This window comes from Macaca fascicularis, chromosome 7 (genome assembly GCF_037993035.2).
Source record: "Macaca fascicularis isolate 582-1 chromosome 7, T2T-MFA8v1.1".
In the NCBI taxonomy this organism is placed as follows: Eukaryota; Metazoa; Chordata; class Mammalia; order Primates; family Cercopithecidae; genus Macaca; species Macaca fascicularis.
The window spans coordinates 120,831,070-120,852,164 of NC_088381.1; the positions used below are offsets into that span (position 1 = coordinate 120,831,070).

At 43.1% G+C, this 21,095-nt stretch overlaps 1 pseudogene; it reads left to right on the forward strand.

Annotated features, from left to right (window-relative positions):
• The first annotated feature begins 19,997 nt into the window (after window positions 1–19,997).
• Window positions 19,998–20,439, forward strand: LOC107130321 (NADH dehydrogenase [ubiquinone] 1 beta subcomplex subunit 3 pseudogene; annotated as a pseudogene).
• The last annotated feature ends 656 nt before the right edge of the window (window positions 20,440–21,095 follow it).

Here is a 21,095-nt window from a genome sequence, read left to right on the forward strand (position 1 = left end):
GGTGCTGGGTGCATAGATATTTACAATTGTGATATCCTTTTGCTGAACTGATCCCTTTATCATTATATAGTGACCTTCTTTGTCTCTTCTTAGCATTTTTGTCTTGAAATCTATTTTGTCTGATGTAAGTATAGGTAGTCCCGTTCTTTTTTGGTTTTCATTGACATGGAATATCTTTTTCTATCCCTTTATTTTAATAGGTGAGGTGTGTTTTTTTAACAGGCAACAGATCAATGGATTTTGTTTCATTTTAAGTCCATTCAGCCACTCTATGTCTTTTGATTGGAGAGTTTAGTCCACTTATATTCAATGTAAGTAAGGACTTACTATGGTCGTTTTTAAAATTTGTTTTCTGGTTGTTTTGTGGTCTTCTCTTCTTTCTTTCCTTCCTGTCTTTCTTTTAGTGATGATGATTTTCTCTGGTGGTATGTTTTAATTTCTTGCTTTTTATTTTTAGTGTATCTGTTGTATGTTTTTTGATTTGTGGTTACAATGAGGATTGCAAATGATATCTTATAACCCATTATTTTAAACCTATGACTTATTTATTTATTTATTTTTGAAGACAGAGTCTCACTCTTGCTTAGGCTGGAGTGCAGTGGCATGATCTCGGCTCACTGCAACCCCCACCTCCCAGGTTCAAGCAATTCTCATGCCTTAGCCTCCCGAGTGGCTGGAATTACAGGTGTGGGCCACCATGCCCAGCCAATTTTTGTATTTTTAGTAGAGATGAGGTTTTGCCATGTTGCCTAGGTTGGTTTCAAACTCCTGGGCCCAAGTGATCCACCTGCCTTGGCCTTTCAAAGCACTGGGATTACAGGCATGAGCCCCTGTGCCCAGCCACTCATGATTGCATAAACAAACAAACAAACAAAGATAAAACTAATAAAAACTCTACACCTCTACATTTTAACTTCATCCCCTACTTTTTAACTTTTGTTTTCATTTATACCTTATTATACTATCTATGCCTTGAGATGTTGCTGTAGTTATTATTTGTGATAGGCTCATCTTTTAGTCTTTCTACTTAAGACATGAGTAGTTTGCACACCACAATTAGAGTGTTATAATATTCTGGGTTTTTTTTTTTGGTGTACTTACTATTACCAGTGAGTTTTGTACTTCTGGTGATTTCATATTGTTCATTGACGTCCTTTTTTTCAGATTGAAGAATTCCCTTTAGCATTTCTTGTAGCACATGTCTAGTGTTGATAAAATCCCTCAGCTTTTGTTTTTCTGGGAAAGTCTTTATTTCTCCTTCATGTTTGTGGAATATTTTCACCAGATATACTACTCTAGGGTAAAAGTTTTTTTCCTTCCACACTTTAAATACGTCAGGCCTTTCTCTCTGGGACTATAAAATTTCCACTGAGAAGTCTGCTGCCAGATGTACTGGAGTTCTTTAGTATGTTATTTGTTTCTTTTCTCTTGCTGCCTTTAGGATCCCTTCTTTATCCTTAAGCTTTGGGAGTTTGACTATGAAATGCTGGAGGTAGTCTTCTTTGGGTTAAATCTGCTTGGTGCTCTACAATCTTCTTGTACTTGAATATTGATATCTTTTTTGGGAAGTTTTCTGTTATTATTCCTTTGATTAAACTTTCTGCCCCAATCTCTTTCTTTTGAGGCTATTTTCTAGATCTTGTAGGCATGCTTCATTCTTCTTTATTCTTTTATCTCCTTTTACTGTGCATTTTCAAATAGTTTGTCTTCAAGCTCACCAATTGTTTCTTCTGCTTGACCAATTTTGCTATTAAAAGACTCTGATGCATTCATCATATGCCAGTTGCATTTTTCAGCTCCAGAATTTCGGCTTGATTCTTTTTAATTATTTCAATCTCTTTGTTAAATTTATCTGGTTGGATTCTGAATTCCTTCTCGGTGTTATTTTGAATTTTTTTGAGCTTCCTCAAAACAGTTGTTTTGAATTCTCTGTCTGAAAGGTCACATATCTTGGTCTCTCTGGGACTGGTCACTAGTGTCTTATTTAGTTTGTTTGGTGAAGTCATATTTTCCTGAAAGGTCTTAATGCTTGTAGATATTTGTCAGTGTCTGGGCATTGAAGGGTTAGGAACTTATTGTATTCTTCCCAATCTAGGCTTGTTTGGACTTTTGCATCTTGGGAAGGCTTTCCAAGGGACTTGGGTGTTGTGACCTGTCTTTGGTCACTGCAGCTGTACATGTGTTAGGGGGTACGCCCATGCCCAGTAATGCCATGGTTCTTGTAGACTCATAGAGGTACCATCTTGGTGGTCTTGAATAAGATCTGGGAGAATTCCTGGGATTACCAGGCAGAGACTCTTGTTCTCTTCCCTTACTTTCTCCCAAACAAACAGTCTCTCTCTCTCTCTCTCTCTCTCTCTCTCTCTCTCTGTGCAGAGCTATGAGACCAAGGTTGTGAGACTCAGTGCTGTTCTGCCTTCAGTGTCCACTGCCTGGCTACTGCCTATGTTCACTCAAGGCCCAAGGGCTCTATAATCAGCAGGTGGTGAATCCATCCAGGCTTGTGTTTTTCCCATCAAGGAGGTAACTTCTGCCTTGGACAGGTCCAGATATACTGCCTGGGAGCCAGGGCCTGGAGTCAGGAACCCTAGGAATTTACCTGGTGCCGTGGATCCAAGCCACAGGATAAAGTTCTTCTCACTCTTCCTTCCCCTTTCCTCAACAAGTGAGTCTTTCCCCACGGCCATCACTGTTCCAGGCCCACAGTGAGCCCTACATGACTCCTACCAATGTTCACTGAAGGCCCAAGGTCTCTTCAGTCAGTTTGTTGAATGCTGCCAGGCCTCAGTTTCCCCTTCAGGGTAGTGGTCTCATCCTCAGACCTAGGGTGGGTCTAAAAATGTCTTCCAGTAGCCAAGGCCTTGAATCAAGGATCCCAGCAGCTGGCTTGGCCTTCTACTCCACTGTGGCCAAGCTGGTACTCAAGCTGCAAGACAAAGTCCCCTTTACTCTTCCTTCACTTTTTTTCAAGCAGAAGGAGCATCTCCCCATAGCCACCACAGCTGGGAATGTGCTGGGTCACACCTGAAGCTAGCGTGGCTCTGAGTTCTGCCCAAGGCCCACAGCAAGTTCTGCCTCGCTACCACTGCTGATTATTTGGGGCCCAAGGGCTCTTTAGTCAGCTAATGATGAATCCTGCCATGATTGGGTGCTTCCCTTTAAGGCAGGGGGTTCCTTTCTGGCCCAGGGGTGTCTAGAAATGTCATCTGGGAACTGGGGCCTGGAATAGGGACCTCAGGATTCTACCTGTTACCCTGTCCTGCTGTGGCTGAGCTGGTATCCAAGTTGCAAGACAAAGTCCTCTTTACTCTTCCCTCTTCTCTGCTCAAATGGAAGTAAGGAGTCTTTCCTGGAGCTGGGAGCTGCACTGCCTGGGGTTGGGGGAGGGTGACTCAAGCACTCCTTAAACCCCCAAGCTGTGTCTCACTAGGTTGTATGTACCCCAAGTCCACTGACTCTGAGCCTAGCACAGCACCAATACTTGCCCAGGAATTACAGTCCTTATGGCCTAAACCAGCAGTCCCCTGTCTTTTTGGCATCAGGAACTGGTTTCATGGAAGACATTTTTTCCGTGGACCAGAGGTGGGAGAAGGTTTTGGGATAAAACTGTTCCACCTCAGATTGTCAGGCATTAGTTAGATTCTCATAAAAAGCATGCACCCAGATCCCTTGTTGTATGGTTTGCAATAGTGTTCACGTTGCTATGAGAATCTAATGCTGCCGCTGATCTGACATGAGGTGGAGCTCAGGCGGTAATGCTTACTCGGCCACCGCTCACCTCCTCCTGTGTGGCCGGGTTCCTAACAGGCCATGGACTGGTACCGGTCCATGGCCCAGGGATTAAGGACCCCTGACCTAGACTGCCTTTCAAGTTTATTCAGGACCCCAGAGCATGTTAGCCTGCAGTGGCAGGGCTTGCCAGAACTCAGGTTCCAACCACTGGGATGAATAAGTCCACTCTGGCTAGGGCTGGTCTAAATGCTCCCTCCTGGGTGCTGGCTGACTTCTGCCCTGGGTTGCTTTCTGCTGTGACCAGACAGCACTGAGTTCCAATGCAAAGTCCCACGGTCACTGTGCTCTTCCTCCCCTAAGCACACAGATTCTCTCTCTGCACCATGTGACCACTGCCAGGGGATGGGGAATGGGTGGTGGAGGCAATTCAAGATGGTCTTCTGTACTCTCTTCCGTGCCTCTTTCAGGAATATGAAGTTAAAACCAGGTACTGTGATTGCTCACCTGATTTTTGGTTCTTATGAAAGTGCTTTTTTCGGTGTGTGTGGATAGCTGTTAAATTTGATGTTTTTGTGGGGTAGGGGGTAATTGCTGGAGGCATCTATTCAGCCATCTTGCCCTGCCTCCCTCTCAGGTTTACAATTTTAAATAGAATGGCTGCAGTACAGTGTTATAAGAAGGCAATATGTGTGTAGAGACTTGAATAAGGTGAGAAAGGGAGCCACACAGATGTTTGGGGAAGAGTATTTCAGAGATGAAAATAGCATATGCAAAGGTCCCAAGGCAGGAACATGTTTGGTGTTTTGCATTGAGACTAGAACAGAGTGAGTAGAAGTTGAGGTCAGAGAGGTAGCAGGGGCCAGATCATGACAATTTACTATTTTTGGCAATGACTACTGAATGTACAAGACTAGATAGCTCTTTGTATTTGGGGACAGTACTCCATAATGTAAGTCTTGGTAGGAGGTAGAATACCCTCAGCCCCAACCTTTCAAGTTGAAAGGACCCTCTCTCTACTTCCTGGTAGATAAAGGAGCAAATAGAATTGGTTATTCCTATCCAGGACTTGGAGCCATCAAGGAGAAGAAAAATCAACCCTGCAGGCTGAGGAATGGTGGTGCTGACAGCTCTGCAGAAACAGTGCCTACTGCACAGTGTGTACAGCACCAGCAGCAGTGCCCTGTCCAGTGTCCTTGTGATATCACTGTGGCTATGCCTTCCTGCCCAGCCTTCCTTAGAGTCTGCCCATATTCCGAGTTTACTTATTTAACCTTCGTACCTTCTGTAAGCTACTTGATAAGCCAACAACACAACAAAACCTTTCTGCTTAAGTTAGCTAGAATTGCTTCGTATGCCTTGGAACCAAAAACACTGACTGCTACACACAGAACTCAGGATTATAACTTGAGACATTCTTTACCAGATAATGTATTAATTAATGAGGAGATGGACATACAGGGAGAAAACAAACTAATGCTAGATTCATTACTACTGCCTAGAACTGGGATTTATATTAAATTACCAACTAACATAAAATAAGTCTATATAGTGTGGTAGCTCATGTTTCCAAAGAGGGCTGCAACACCATCTCCCATCTTGCACAATCTATTACGCTGTGACTCTGCCACTCCCCGCACTCCCCCAGCAGGACGGGAATATGTTTCCTCTCCCCTGGAATCTGGGCTGGCCCTGGGTCCTGTTTGGACAAATAAAATGTAGCAGAAGTGATGTGGTATAATTTCCAAGGCTGGGTCTCCATCTTGGAAGCCAGCTGCCATGTGAAAATCCCATTCTATGGGAGACAGACAACTAGAGAGAAGACTGAAGACACTTGGAACATTCCAGTCCTGGCCAAACTCACAGCTGAATGCAGCTCAATGAGTGAGCTCAGCTAATGTTACATGAAGCAAAAGGACCAGCCAGCTCAGCCCAGTCCAAATTTCTGATCCACAGAATCTTGAGCTAACAAATCATTGTTGTTTTAAGCTACTAAGTTTCGGGTTTTTTTGCTACACAGCAATAGATAACTGAAACATACAGATATTGTCACAGTAAAAATTTTTAAGCACTTAATTGCATATAGTTTCAGTCATGAGCTAACAAAGATGTGTGTGTGTGTGTGTGTGTGTGTGTGTGTGTGTGTAACATCTGTCTACCAGGGCCTTTACTTTGTAGTAGATAGAACTCTCCCAAGCACAAAAGTAAAATACTTAGACTATGGGAGAAAATCACAGAATTGAGATATAGTTAATACCGTATTTAGATTAAATATAGGACAAAGATAAGTGGTATGTGTCTGTCTGTGTGTTGGGGAAAGGTCAAGGAGATTTCTGGTACAACTGAAGGGGAAGAAAGGAGAAAAGGAAAAGCAGCCAACAGAAAAGTTCACTTTTCTTTCAGAACCATATGCCAAGCTCAGGGCTTTGAACTCGAGAAGCACTAGAATTAAGTTTATTGGACTAAACCACGTTCAATTATAGATCATATAAAATGTCATTCATCTACTACTACATCCTTCAGTAGAAATTGTCAGAAACATGATTTTGCCAGTTTTGCTCACTGATCCATGCCCAGTGACTGAAACTGGGCCTACCTCATAGGTAGTCACTGAAAACTTATGGCAGAAAATAAACACAAAGGCAAACAGCAATATACTTAAAAATGTTTACCTAATAAATATCAGAAGTGTAATAGAGGTCATCCAACTTAGGGTTTCCAAACTGACGACTGGTTAGATCAGAAGAGGTGGAGTGAGTTGATGGAAGAGCATTCCAGAAACCTGTAAAATAGATACATATCGTTACCAGAAACTCAAAAAGGGTTAGGAAGGCTAGCACTCCAAATAAAGCCAATGTTTGTAAAAACTATGCATAAAAGCGTTTTTAAACCTGTGTTTCTTAGCAACGGTTTCCTCTAACTTAGACCTCTAATTTTACCTGCAACTTTTTCTTTTCTCCTATTTCCTTTACTCAGAAAACAATCTTCATATTGGTAAGTATAAGATATACATGTGAAGAGCTCAGGCACGTTGAGCATCTCACGTCCCTTGGCTTTACATGAGTTTACGCCTCTGGACCCTGCAAGAAAGCTTTGGTCAAGGGTAGCATGGCCTCACTGAGTGTCCGCAGTTGGATCTTCTTCAGTGGGTCTGGAGGGCCAGTCACCCTGATCGGAGGTGAGTCTGTGTCTTACGGGTTTATTCTTGAGCCCAGGTATTATTTGGGCTAAGCAGCTTCATAACGAGCCCTATTAGCCCCCTTTGAGGAAATGTGCTTTTATAAGCTGGTGGTAAGTCTCAGCAGTATTCGACTGGCCCTTTCCAACCCATCACTCTGTCCTCTGGCAGAGGTAGCACACCCCACGCCTGAGGGCTCTCCTCACTAGGCAGCCTTGCCAACCAGGCCCTGCCAAACAGGCTGCACAGGAGGGGTGGCTGGATGGAATTTCTCCTTTGGTCAGATGGGATGCCAGTCTCCACAGCATCACGTATGCACAAGATAAACACAGAGAATCCTGTACTTGTCTGTTCTGTACTGGGGAACAGTCAGAAAACCACCAAGTGACCTCTCAGCCTCTGGAATGAGGCAAGTTTTGAAACTGATGCATACCTTCCTCAAAAGGCCAATGGTACACCGGTTGTGGATAGACATGCTGAGCCTTTCTCCTTTTTATAGACCTCTGCTGCATGAGCATCTCCAATACAGTTTAAAATATTACTGGTCATCAAAAGTACCAAAATGAGTGAGCTTTTTCCCCAAGAACTCTGGAATGCTGCTTTGGTTAAATGACCTTGGCAGAAGCTAGGAAGTTTACACATACGCTGCCTGCTCCATTGAAATGAACTCATACTCTGCTCTATCTTGCAACATTCTTATGGATAAATGCCCAGAAATGAACTCATTAAGTTGAATAATTTTTCAGGCTATTGATCTATTGTCTAACCTTAATTTATCCTTTAGCAAATGTCACATATTGGTTGGCCCACTGATTAAAAGAAACACTTTTTGAAATGTACAAAAAGTTAAAAGATTTATACATTGAATTATATGGCATCATATCAAAATTAAATGTGTCATTTAAGCACTATTTTCAGAAAATATTAGAAGTAACTCAAATGTCTATTCATAAAAGTTTTGTTAAATAAATTATGATATATCCAGATGATGGAATACTATGCAGCTGTTCAAAAGAATTAGGAAGCAACAGGTAAGGAAAGGTTTTCCAAACATGTTTAAAAAATATTCAGTTAAAAAAAGCAAAGCCCAGAAAAATATGTCATGCTTTGATAAAGAAGGCAGAAATGTAAGAATGGGCAGGGTGTGGTGGCTCATGCCTATAATCCCAACACTTTGGGAGGTTTAGGTGGGTGGATCACTTCAGCCCAGGAGCTCGAGACCAGCCTGGGCAACATGGCAAAATCCTGTCTCTACAAAAAATAAAAAAATTAGTCAGGTGTGGTGGTGTGCACCTGTGGTCCCAGCTACTTGGGAGGCTGAGCTGGGAGGATCACTTGAGCCTGGGAAGGGAAGGTTGCAGTGGGCCATGATTGAACCACTGCATTCCAGCCTGGGCAACAGAGCAAGACCTTGTATATATATATATATATAAAAAGACATTTAAGAATACATATTCATAATTTGCTTCTATGTGTTTTAAACAACTCTGGAACTAAGTATATGTAAGAAATTAAGAAGAATGGTTACCTATGGAGTGAAGGAACTGGGAAAATGGGAGCCATGGGTTAGGGTGGGTTTCACTGTATAATTTTTTATATATTTTGGTTTTGACCCATGACAACATATTACCTATTTAAGAATCTAAATTAGACCAGGCACGGTGGCTCATGCCTGTAATCCCAGAACTTTGGGAAGCTGAGGCAGGTGGATCATCTGAGGTCAGGAGTTCGACATCAGCCTGGCCAACATAGTGAAACCCCATCTACTAAAAATACAAAAAAAAACTAGCCAGGCATGGTGGTCAGCGCCTGTAGTCCCAGCTACTCAGGAGGGTGAGGCAGGAGAATTGCTCGAACTTAGGAGGTGGAGGTTGCAGTGAGCCGAGATCACGCCACTGCACTCCAGCCTGGGCAACAGAGTGAGACTCCATCTCAAAAAAAAAAAAAAAAATTAGCCGGGCGTGGTGGCGGGCACCTGTAACCTAACTTCAGCTACTCAGGAGGTTGAGGCAGGAGAATCACTTGAACCCAGGAGGTGGAGGTTGCAGTAAGCTGAGATCACATCATTGCACTCCAGCCTGGGCAACAGAGCAAGACTCTGTTTCAAAAAACAAACAAACAAACAAACACAACAACAAAGAACACAAAAACCAAAAACCAAAAACAAAAAACTAAATTAAAAAAATACATGTGTATGAGACAAACTTCAGTAATTCAGTTTCTAGTCAATGGGAATCTGTGGTGAGTGGATCATGTTAAAGGCAGGGGTGATGATTTATTTCTTCATTCCATGGGGAAGACAGAGGCTCAGAAACTCCGGAATAGAAGCAGGGCTCTTCTCCCGAGTCTCCAGCTCATGTAGAGAAGCGAATGGGAAAAAAAGGACATGCCCCTCTCCTTATCCCTGCTTTATCCATGTCCTCCAAAGGAATTTCAGTGTTCTTGCAAGTTTTTAACAAAAGCCTAAAACCACTGGAGATGTGTGCATTCAGTAAACATTTGTCAAGTACCAAGTATGAAGATTCAAACATAAAGAGTAGCCCATCCCAGTCCTTTAGAGAAACACAGTCCAGGAGTTGGGGCGGGCAGGCAGGCACAGGTAGGCCCGTCACGGGACAGCAGAGAAGCGGCTACTGCAGCCTTTGAAGGTGAATAGATGTGTGGGTGGTGAGGGGCGTGTCGGGGGTGTAGGCAATGGGGAAAGAGTTTTTCAGCAGGACAGGTGAGCTGAGTTTTCTAAGACCACCAGGAGTAAAGTGAAAAGGAAGGTGGGAGGGAATTCCAGAGACAGGGTCACAGAGTCACCATCCTCCTGCCTTGTGGGGTGGGGGAGAAGTAAGGGGAGGGCAAGGAAATGACCATGGGAGGATAGGAGACAGAGACCAGATTATGAAGGGCATTGAATGCCAGGCTAAGGAAGCTGGATTCTGATCTAGACACTAAGGGGACTTACATGTTAGGTTTGGGTTGTGAAGATAGGTGAACCTGGAGATGCTGAAAATTCAAGGTACCACTGAAAGAGGGAGATGTAATAATTTGCCTGTGAATTATTGCTTGTGATTGTTTCTGATTGCCCTAAAATGTACAACAGGCTTGCTAGGTTCTGGAAATATACTATGTGCAATATTTGGTATTAGTATTTTTGAGAATGAAGACAGAGAATGATTGTCTTGGTCAGAGTGCTAACAGAAAGCAGATGCACACTCAGCGGAGGACAATTCTAGGAAGGTTTATTTATAGAGGGACGTGACAAAGTTGAGCATAGGGCAAAGTCCCTGTAAGGGATGCTGTAGTAACCTGGGTTTGTAGCAGCCTGGCCAACACCACAGCCCTACGCCCAAAGGGACAAGGGCAGGGAACCCATGCCTGAATCCAGGAGCCAGAGAGCTGTGTGAAACAGGCCAGTGGAGAGGAGCAATGAACTTCTGTTAGGAGACGCAGCCAGCCCGACAGATCTCGCAGGGAGCAAACCAGGGCAAGAAATATTCTGACCTCCTCCTCCTCCCTCCTTTTCATTTCCTAGCAGTCAGAGGGCTCAGAGGCCCAGAGATGTGGGTCAGTCTTCAGGATACAGAAGGAGGGAGCTCAGGTCTAGAGGGGCAAATGAAAGGTATCTGGCATACATATTATAAGTGCATTTCCCTCGACTTATCCTTTCTTTTGTCCACCCCCTTGCAAAGAAAAACAAAAGAGAAAAATTTTGCTAGGCAAGTATGTAAGTTAGGAAAAGCCAGCCACGGTACCAAACTGACCTTAAAATGTATGATGGCTCAAATACCGTAGAGTTTATTTCTTGTTCAGGTAACAGTACTGGGTACACCTCACAGGCCAGCAGAGTGCCTCCTTCATTTGGGCACCCGGGCTGACGGAGGCTCTGCTGTTTATAACTGGTGGCTTTCAAGCTTTCAGGGTTGCCCTGGGGGTCATCTTCATTCCAGCCAGCTGCAAAGAGCAAAGAAGATGAAGCATGGGAAGTTGTAATGGGGCAGACCTGGAAGTGGCACACATCACTCCAGCTCATTCCATTGGCTGGACTCAGCCACGTGGCCACTCCTCCCCGTCAGAGTGGCTGGGGCATGTGGTCTAGCCATGAGCTCAGGAAGAAGAGAACATGGTAAGGAAGCAGCTAGCATCTCTGCCACAGCATGTAAGTAATGTCCGTCAGCAAGATCGGTTTGCACTAAGTAATAGACTAAACTCTTGAAAGACCCACACTACTCTGAATGGTTTCAGCTCTTAACAGTGAAAATTGTCAAGTGTAGTGCAGTGCATGGACCAAATCACTAAATAGCTGAATTGGCTGAAAATGTAAAATTTTAATTTCAAAATGTATAGCTTCTTTATTTTACTTTCCTTACAGTAAAACCTCTCTCCGCTTCCAATTTATTCCTCGTATTTGATGTTGTCATCCTTCCATAATGTATGTGAATGAACCCAGTCAGGTCTTTGAAAGTTGCTAAGAGCACATCAGAAATAGACAGTACCGGCTGGGCACAGTGGCTCACGCCTGTAATCCCAGCACTTTAGGAGGCTGAGGTGGGCGGATCACTTGAGGTTGGGAGTTCGAGACCAGCCTGGCCAACATGGTGAAACTCCATCTCTACTAAAAATAAAAAAATTAGCTGGGCCTGGTGGCACAGGCCTGTAATCCCAGTGACTCAGGAGGCTGAGACAGGAGAATCGCTTGAACCAGGGAGGCAGAGCTTGTAGTGAGCCAAGATCATGCCACAGCACCCCAGCCTGGGCAACAGAGTGAGACTCTGTCTTAAAAAAAAAAAAAGAAAGAAAGAAATAGACACTACCAATAATCAAAGAAGTTGACAGCGTAAGAGGAAAAAACTTGTCTGTTTAGATGACCTGGAAGTATGGTTATGGAATTGTAATAGAGTCCATCATGGATCCATTAACAACATTAATCATCCCTATGACTTTTACCACATAAGCTGTCCTCTTGAAGCTCCCAAACACAGCGATTCACCCCTTCCACGTGGGTTGCTGTGTGCTACTATTGCTCCCATCAGTGTGAATCGTACATATATACCCAGTTACAGGTTCGTCGCCCTCTTGAGAGCAGGTTCCCACCTTATGGCTTTTATAAATCCTTAGCCTCTAACACATTACAAAGCACATGCAGGCAATACATTTGAATGAAAGAAAGAATGAATGAGCATTAATGACTGCAGTTTTATTTTGGGTCTCCAGAAATACTGACAGATGTAGTAATGATCATTATCTTTAAACTTCACATTCACAGGTAAGCCTATCTCAGCTTTCCATTTGGTAAAAAAAATAAGCAACCCAAAATGGCCTGTGTCCTGGGATCCCTGCCTTTTTTTTAATTTTTATTTTTTTAAAGGAGACTAATTGTAACAATCATTACAGCCTGCCTTCACTTTTATTCAACCACATTACAGAAGGTACAAAGGTACCCTCACAATTCAAACAAAGTTATAACAAAGAAATTAAATAAGTGAAGAAAGAATATATTTGATTTGCAAACAGGTTTCAGGCAGTAGCAACATAACAAAGCACCAATATTTCATATGCAAAACTGTTAATAGTAATACCACAGTTCTTTATATAAACAAATTAATAGTTTGATTTTGATTAAGCAATTGGTGGTCAAAAGATACTTTTATGTAACTCGGTGACAGCTACATCACAGTTTATAGAAGCAATAGGAATTCTATGCCATTTTTTTCTTTAACTGTGTGTTTGTGTGTGTTTAAGTAAAGAAAGGCATAAGATTAAAAAAAAAAAACTTAAACAGCATGAGGACAAAAATGCTTCTGTCCTCTAATCTAATGCTTTGTTCCTCTAATCTAGTCCCTATCACCAGAGGCATCAAATGATACTCCTTCTTGTATACCCTGAATTTAGAATTCTCAGCATTTATAAGCAGGGTTGTGTTTATTTTTTAATTTTATTTTTTTGAGACAGGGTCTTACTGTGTAGCACAGGCTGGAGTGCAGTGTCACTATCACGGCTCAGTGCAGCCTTCAACTCCCAGGTTCAAGCAATCCTTCTATCTCAGCCTCCTGAGTAGCTGGGACCACAGGTGCACATCACCATGCCGAGCTAATTTTTTTTTTTTTTGGAGACAGAATTTCATTCTGTTGCTCAGGCTGGAGTGCAGTGGCGTGATCTTAGCTCACTGTAACCTCTGCCTCCCAGGTTCAAGCGATTCTCCTGCCTCAGCCTCCCAGGTAGCTGGGATTACAGGCGTGAGAGCCACCATGCCCAGCTAATTTTTGTATTTTTATAGAGATGGGGTTTTGCCATGTTGGCCAGGCTGGTCTTAAACTCCTGACCTTAAGCAATCCTCCTGCCTGAGAAAGCGTTGGGATTACAGGCGTAAGCCACGGTGCCAGGCCTGCAGGTTATTTTTAAAAAGTTACACATGCGGTTAGCAATATGAAAAAATGGTCTGAGTCATCAATTGTTAGGTAAATAATGGAAACGATCCTTCTTGATCACTTATAATCAGAGGCCCAAGGGATGGGGGTCTCTGATACAGATGTATCCCGTGTTAGTTTGCTAAGGGTGCCTTAACAAATTACCACGAACTGGGTGATTTAAAACCACAGAAATGTCTTCTTTCATGGTTCTGGAGGCCGGAAGTGTGAAATGAAGGTGTTGGCAGTGCCTCTCTCTCTCTGAGGCCTGACAGGAGGATCCTTCCTTGCCTCTTTCAGCTTCTGGTGGCTTCGGGTGTTCGCTGGTTGGTGGCAGCAAAACTCCCATTACTGCCTCCAGCTGCACACAGACTGCTCTTTATGTGTCTCTGTGTTTCAAATCTCCCTCTCCTCTTAGAAGGGTACCAGTCATTGGATTTAGAGCTCACTCAAAATCCAGCATCATTTCATCTGTGTGCAAATGGAGTCCCGTCTTTGTCACTTCCAGAAAGCCTGTGAAAGCTACCCCTTCCCAGCTACCCTGCCATGAGGAAAATGCCTTGCTCCAAGCCCCAGCCACTCTGCCATCCTCCTTAAGGCTCACTCACATCATCCTCTGTGCTGGGCCTGAAGCACAAAAGCTTCTTTACGTTTCATTGTGGGAAGAAGAGCACTAAGGACCACTCAGACTTTTAGAAACAACCAACATCCAACAAATTTAGCACATACAACACAACGAGTAATTAAGCTGGGAGCGGGGGGACTCTGTTGTAACATTTCCTTCTGCCCTCCACAGGAGCAATGGGCTTTGAATATAGAGAGAAGTCTCCACTCCACCCAGCCTTCATTTATTTACTCAGGATGCCACTTGGATTTCAGTTTTTATCCCTAGGGCATCCTAAGGGCCTTTGGAATCACTGTGAAATTTGGAAAGAAACATTGGGTGTTTCACACCCGGTATTCATCTGTTCATTCTTAAGGGACAGGCAGGCACTATGGTAAGATGTTGGATGCGAGAAGCCAATTTCCACCCCAAAGCACTCCACACACTCCAGTGATGGATGACAGACATGTAAACAGACAGATAGGACAGGAGGTGGGGAGTGTAAGGATGGGTATCTGAAAGCAATATTGTGGGTTGTCCCTGCTTCTGGAGTATGACAGTTACTACAAGGGTGGCTTTCCCCAGGCAATGCTGTTGCTGCCTGTTTTGAAGCTAATCGCATCTTTTGATAGTTTAGAGTCCTGGATGAACTACGAACTCATTCATAAGGTAATGAGACCTACTAGTTTTGAATATCCTCAAAAATAAATGATTGTAATTAATCCAATGTAGAAGTTACAACAAAAAAGCTAAAATAAGAAAAACACAGAAACTGACTCAAAATGGTTTCTAAAATAAGGAATGTATTAACTCATATAATAAGAAGTCCAAAGATTGACAGGCTCAACAACATCACCCATTACCCCTAGTTTTCCTGCCTCTCTTTGCTATTTTCCATAGGCTTCATCTGAACGCTGGTTCCCTTTGTCTTCCTATCATGACCCATAGCAATTTTGGCCGCATAAGTCCTTGTGTGTATCCACTAGGTGAGAGAGCAAGTAAACATCCTGGTAGACCAATTTAGTTCACATGCCTGCCCCTGGATCCATACCTCTCACCGAAGGGAATGCCATGTGCTGTTTTGTTCAAATCTAGATGACTGAACGCTGGCAAAAGAGGAGAGAAGGAATTACTGAAATTAGTTTAGGCCAATCAGAGTCCATGCCTTGAGTGGGAATTGGGGATACAGTCTTCTTCTCCTGAATCTCCTTGGCTGTTGAAGACGCGTGCGGGACTGCTGGATGGATTAATGAAGCTCAGGTTCTGTTAGGAAGGAGGGAAAGGAGAACCATAAAGGATAACTGCAAACCCTGATCTACAATAATGAGGAAGGGCTTCCAGTAAAAATCAGTGAGGGCTGGTGAAGACCCCAGGATGGAACCTACAGCCTGAGTCCCAGACACATTCTCCTACATGGTGTATCACGAGGGGGCACTCAACACTCCCTGGTTAGAAGTGATGGGCACAGGATGCTTAGGCTGGCTGTAGGAGTTTCCAGGGGACACTGCGGAGTGGTAGGGGGAGGTGAGATTAAATGAAGAAGTACACAATCTTGCTCTAGTTGTAGGAAACAGTCTGTCAGGGAAGCAAAGTAGGGAAAAATTACCTGTGACTTGTGAACAGTCTCACAGTTGTTGATTGCTGCTGACTAGGGAACAGAAAGGGCATCACACATATACCAGACACACCCACACCCTTGTGTTACAAGGAACCAAAAAGAATTTTTGCCAGCGGAGAACACCAGTTTAGTCCCTCCTGCACTGAAACCTCCTACCCGTTGCTCTTCTGGGAATACCCATCTCATGTCTGGTTCTGCCCTTACTAGTTGTATGTTCTTGGAAAGTTGTTTAGCCTCTCTCTATTTCAGTTTGCTCTTACGTAAAAATGGGATAATAATAGTACCTACACTCATAGGGTTGTTGTGAGGGTTAAGTAAGTTAATAAATGTTAACAGTTAGAAAGTTACCTAGAACTTAGTAAGCATAAAGTGATGATAATGGTGATTGGCTGGGCATGGTGGCTCACACTTATAATCTCAGCTGTCTGGGAGGCAGAGGTGGGAGGATCACTTGAGCCCAGGAGTTGGAGACCAGCCTGGGAAACATAGTGAGATCCCATCTCTCCAAAACAAAACAAAAAAAGAAGGCAAAGGATGATGCTGGTTAAAAGAAGAGTAATATAAAATGAACTCTCTGTGTGTGTGTGTGTGTGTGTAAAAAGAGAGGAGCAAGAAAAAAAGAATGGACAAAATAGAGTAATACTGCAATTGAGCTATGGACATTTTGAACAAACCTAAATCTGCGTGTTGTCATGAACCAGTGACTCCTGTGTACCTCCCGTTTTCTTCCTTTTTGAACAGGAATGCCTCTAGCTGCTATCCTTCTCCTGTTCCACCATTGTACATTGGGTGTGTGAGGCAAACAACTTGTTTCATTTTTTTTTTTTCATTTCATAGTTTTGCAAGTCCGCAGGAAGAGGAATTGTGCTCCAGGAGCTGGACTTAATGAGTTACACCTGAGGAGCCTCATCCGTACACCTGGACCTGATTTAGATGATGAGGTTTTGGCCCTCAAAGTGACTCTGTAATGGAATAAGACTTTTGGAGGACTTGAGATGGGGTAGATGTATTTTGCATATGGGAAGGACATGGATCACTGGGGGCCAGAGTGTGGATTATGGCAGACAGGCTACATGGCTCCCAGTGAGCCCCACTGATATGGTTAGGCTCTGTGTCCCCACCCAAATCTCACCGCGAATTGTAATCCCCAGGTGTTGAGGGAAGGACCTGGTGGAAGGTGATTGGATCATGAAGGTGGTTTCCCCCATGTTGTTCTCATGATAGTGAGTGAGTTCTCATGAGATCTGATGGTTTTATAAGGGGCTCTTCCCTCTTCTCTCTCTCCTGCCACCTTGTGAAGAAGGTGCTTGCTTGTCCTTTGCCTTCCATCATGATTTTAAGTTTCCTGAGGCCTCCTCAGTCATACAGAACTATGAGTCAATTAAACCTCTTTCCTTTATAAATTACCCAGTCTCAGGGAAGTTCTTTATAACAGTGTGAGAATAGACTGATATACCCACCTCCTAGCATTCTCACCTTGTATAATCTCCTCCCCTTGAGTGGGAATGGAACCTGTGACTTGCTTCTACCAATAGGACATGGTATAGGAGATGGAAGGTCACTTCTGTGATTACTTTAGGTAAGACTGTAACTTCCATCTTGCCAGAAGACTCCATTGATTTTGCCCCGGCTGGCTTTGATGAAGCTGCCAATGTGGAGAGGCCCATGTAGCAAGAAACTCAGGGAGCCCCCTGAGAGAAGGCTAGGAAGGAGCTGAGTTCCTCCACCTGACAAGCAACAATGAACTGAATCCTGCCAACAACCATGTGAACTTGAAGGCAAGTCCTTCTCCAGTTGAGCCTTCAGTGAAACCCCAGGCTTGGCTGACACTGTCATCACAGTTTTGTAAAAGACCCTAAAACAGAGGATCCTGCTCACCTGTGCCTGAATTCCTGGCCCAATAAATGGTGTTGCATCTACCAGAGAGCCAGCTAGAAAAAGATGTCAGTGGAGGCCTACTTATCTCATCACTACAATAAATTCTGGCTGGATTGCAGATATAAATACTCAGCACAAAATAATAAATCTTTGAGTAGAATATATCGTGAAAATTTTTCATAATTTCAAGGGAAATACTATCTAAATGATAAACTTTCTAGAGGCCAAGAATGAAAAGGTAAATTCAAAAACATAAAACTGGAAAGACTTCTGTATAAAACAAACACTGTAAATATGGAGGGAAGAAGCAGCAAATCGGGGAAAAACCCCTCCCATATATACATGAACAAAACGCGATTTTTCCTGATATGTAGAGTTCAACAAGTCAAACAGCAATGTGATAGAAAACAGGCAGAGAACATGGTTCACAGAACAGAACATGCAAGTGGCTCTCAAACACAGGCAAAGATGGTCGACATTTGATAAAGATGAAACCAAATTAAAATTATGATAAGGTATCATTATTTAACCTATCAGTTGGGATAGGTAAAAAAGTTGGAATATTCTGTGCTAAGGGATGGGGAAACAGGCCCTCTCCTTTTGTTTGAGACACAGTCTCACCCTGTCACCAGGCTGGAGTGCAGTGGTGCGATCTCGGCTCACTGCAACCTCTACCTCCCAGGTTCAAGTGATTCTCCTGCCTCAGCCCCAGAGTAGCTGGCACTACAGGTATATGTCACCACACCTGGCTAATTTTTTTTTTTTTGTATTAGTAGAGACAAGGTTTCTTCGCCATGTTGGTCAGGTTGGTCTCGAACCTGACCTCAGGCCATCCGCCTGCCTCAGCCTCCCAAAGTGCTGGGATTACAGGCGTGAGCCACCACACCGGACCGGAAACAGGTACTCCCATACCTATGCATATAAATTGGTACAATCTCTATGAAGGGCAATTTGACAAAATATCTATCAAAATATCCAAATTTGACATAGAAATCTCACCTCTAGAAATTTTACCCACACATGATATATTTGAAAAGATTGTCACTGAAGCACAGTTTGTAATAGGGAAAGATGGAAAATAACCAACATGTAAATAAACAGGGTACTGTTTAAATGTCTAGTGAAAATGAACACATAAGGCAGTTCTGTTTGTACCGACACGAAGCAGTTTTCAAACAGAGAGGAGAATATTGTGTATTGTATGCCATTTGTATAAAAACAATTACATATACCAGACGTGCTTATACATGCAAAGAATATTTCTGGAAAAATACACAAGAAACTTGCTTCCAGGAAGAACTAGGTGGCAGGGGAAAACAGAAGTTAGACACTTATTTTACAGTTTTTTGAATATTTGGGACGAATATTATGAATAGATTCTCTATGCACAATTGTTAATACGAAAATGAAAAGGAGGTAATGTTTTGACACCCAAAGCCTCTCTCCAGGACTTAAAAGGGAGGGGTGTTTTCTAGGCAAGAAAGAACCAGTGAATGCCCCTCTGTGGGTGCAAAAGGAGAGAACGCCCACTGCATTTGAAAAGTACATCTTAAAATAGTGCGTTGCAAAGCTCAGTGGGCTCAGCCCTTTATGATTGTTGGTTAGAAGACTGTCAGGGATCATTTTCCAAATGCCAGCTTACAATCCCCTGTCATCCAGAAAGTTCTTATTCCTGGGAGAATTTTTAGAATTTAGAGAATGGCTAGTAGGGCTGACAGCCCCACGCAAAGCCGGTGGGGAAGCTTCAGAGGAGTGGTCCCCGTGCAGCTATTTCTCATCGTTTTCTTTCCTCGTTCCAGCCAGTGCTACCGGTCCTCTTTCCTGGGTCCAGCCTTTGACATAAACTGTGCAGCTGAGACCCCTGACCTCTCTCCCCGCTTCCCTGTCTTACTTAAGCCTGGAACAGCTCTTGCTGGCACCTCTGCAGCTGTGACTCATTGCAAATGCTTTGCATTCCGGGATGTTCTTCAGGGTTTTGGGTCTCCCCTGTGGCTCAAAGAACCAGGCAAGTTGAAAGGGAGGAGTAAAACAGGCCCTGCAGCTGCCAAAACATTGCAGATGTGAGGCGGGAAATTGTTAGGAAAACGGAAAAGGTTTTGTGCTGGAAGGACCCCAGCCAGTTGCTCCCTCGCTTGGGCCTGCTTGTAGCTGGAGCAGAGCTAGGGGATTCCTCTGTGGAAGCTGAGTCAACTGTGGGTTGTCCCAGCCCCCATGAGGTTCCATTCACAGACCCAGAGGCACCACACCCCATCTGGAGACCATCTTCATGTGTCCATGAAGGACTGGGTTAAAGCCACTCTGGAAAGCAGAAATGAGGGTGTCATCTAGAAGTATTGTTTGTCTCAAGTGTTGTTAGTTTACCTTTACGTCACTGGAATGATTTTGTCAGCTTGTTCCGCCTCCTCACCACCTTCAGCTGTACACAATTTATGTTTATAGTCAGGTCAACTGACATCTACTCTTATGACAGCTGTGTTCTTCCCTGCCCCTTAAAGCTATGAGACCGTATGTTGAAGGTCTTTAGGTAAAAGAAATTAGTGTCTAGCTGTCCAGGTTAATTCAATGGAGATGGGGGAGGGTAAGCTGTGCCCTCTCATCTTCACTTCTTTCCTGATCCTCTATAAAGACTCCAGTGAGGCATCATTTTAAAAACCTTTTAAATAAACTTTATCAATGTAAACTTACGTATAAGAAAACACACCCGGGTTGGCTCCGGTTGTAGAGCTGAGTGTCCTGAGAGGTCAGATTGCTGTCAGACATGGCTCATGAACATGGACACAGTAAAATGGAACTTCCAGATTGTAAACAATGGAAGATAGAGGGGACACCATTAGAAACTGTCAAGAAGTTGGCTGCACGAGGGCTAAGGGATCCATGGGGCCGTGATGAAGCTTGGAGATATGTGAGTGGCTTTGCAAACAATGGTTCCTCTACTGGTGCATTATTACAAGGATTCAAATGGGGATTTGCTGCATTTGTGGGAGCTGTAGGAGCTGAATATTATCTGGAGTCCCTGAATAAAGATAAGCATCACTGAAGATAATACCTGGAAGTATCACAGTGGTTTCTTAACTCTCCAAAATAAGATTTCTTCACTGTAGCCTACTTGTCTGGCTTGTCCCTTAAAGAAATTAGTAAGATTTAATAAAGTAAAATATATGCAAAAAAACCTCACTCCTTTTTGGTGTATAATGTTATGAATTTTTTGACAAATCTACATACCCATGTAAAGCATAATTTGAAGCCAATGGCTTAATAGACATGAAAACAATGAAATAAATGCACATGGTGGGGTCAACAGTATTTCATATTCACCTACATTTCTCTCACCCTGTGGGTGCAACATCATCACATGTTAAGGCTCCTTTGCTATCAAACAATATTCAATATAGTTTTACTTGGATTTCATAGGAGGAAACAACTTGGATTGAACAGAAAAAAAATATGAAGTAAAGTGGGAAGAGAAAAAATTGCCAGTTTTAAAAAAATTTTTGTTTTACTTTAGTTCAGGGATACATGTGCAGAACGTGTAGGTTTGTTACATAGGCTAGATTTCAAATAATTTTTTTTCTGTATAACAAGTATTAGCTCTTAAAAGTTCTTTCCGAAATTAAGAAATTTCGGAAGTAATGATGCTTTTTTTTGTGAACCACACATTTCAATTTTATACATTGACTGACTTCCACAAAAAAA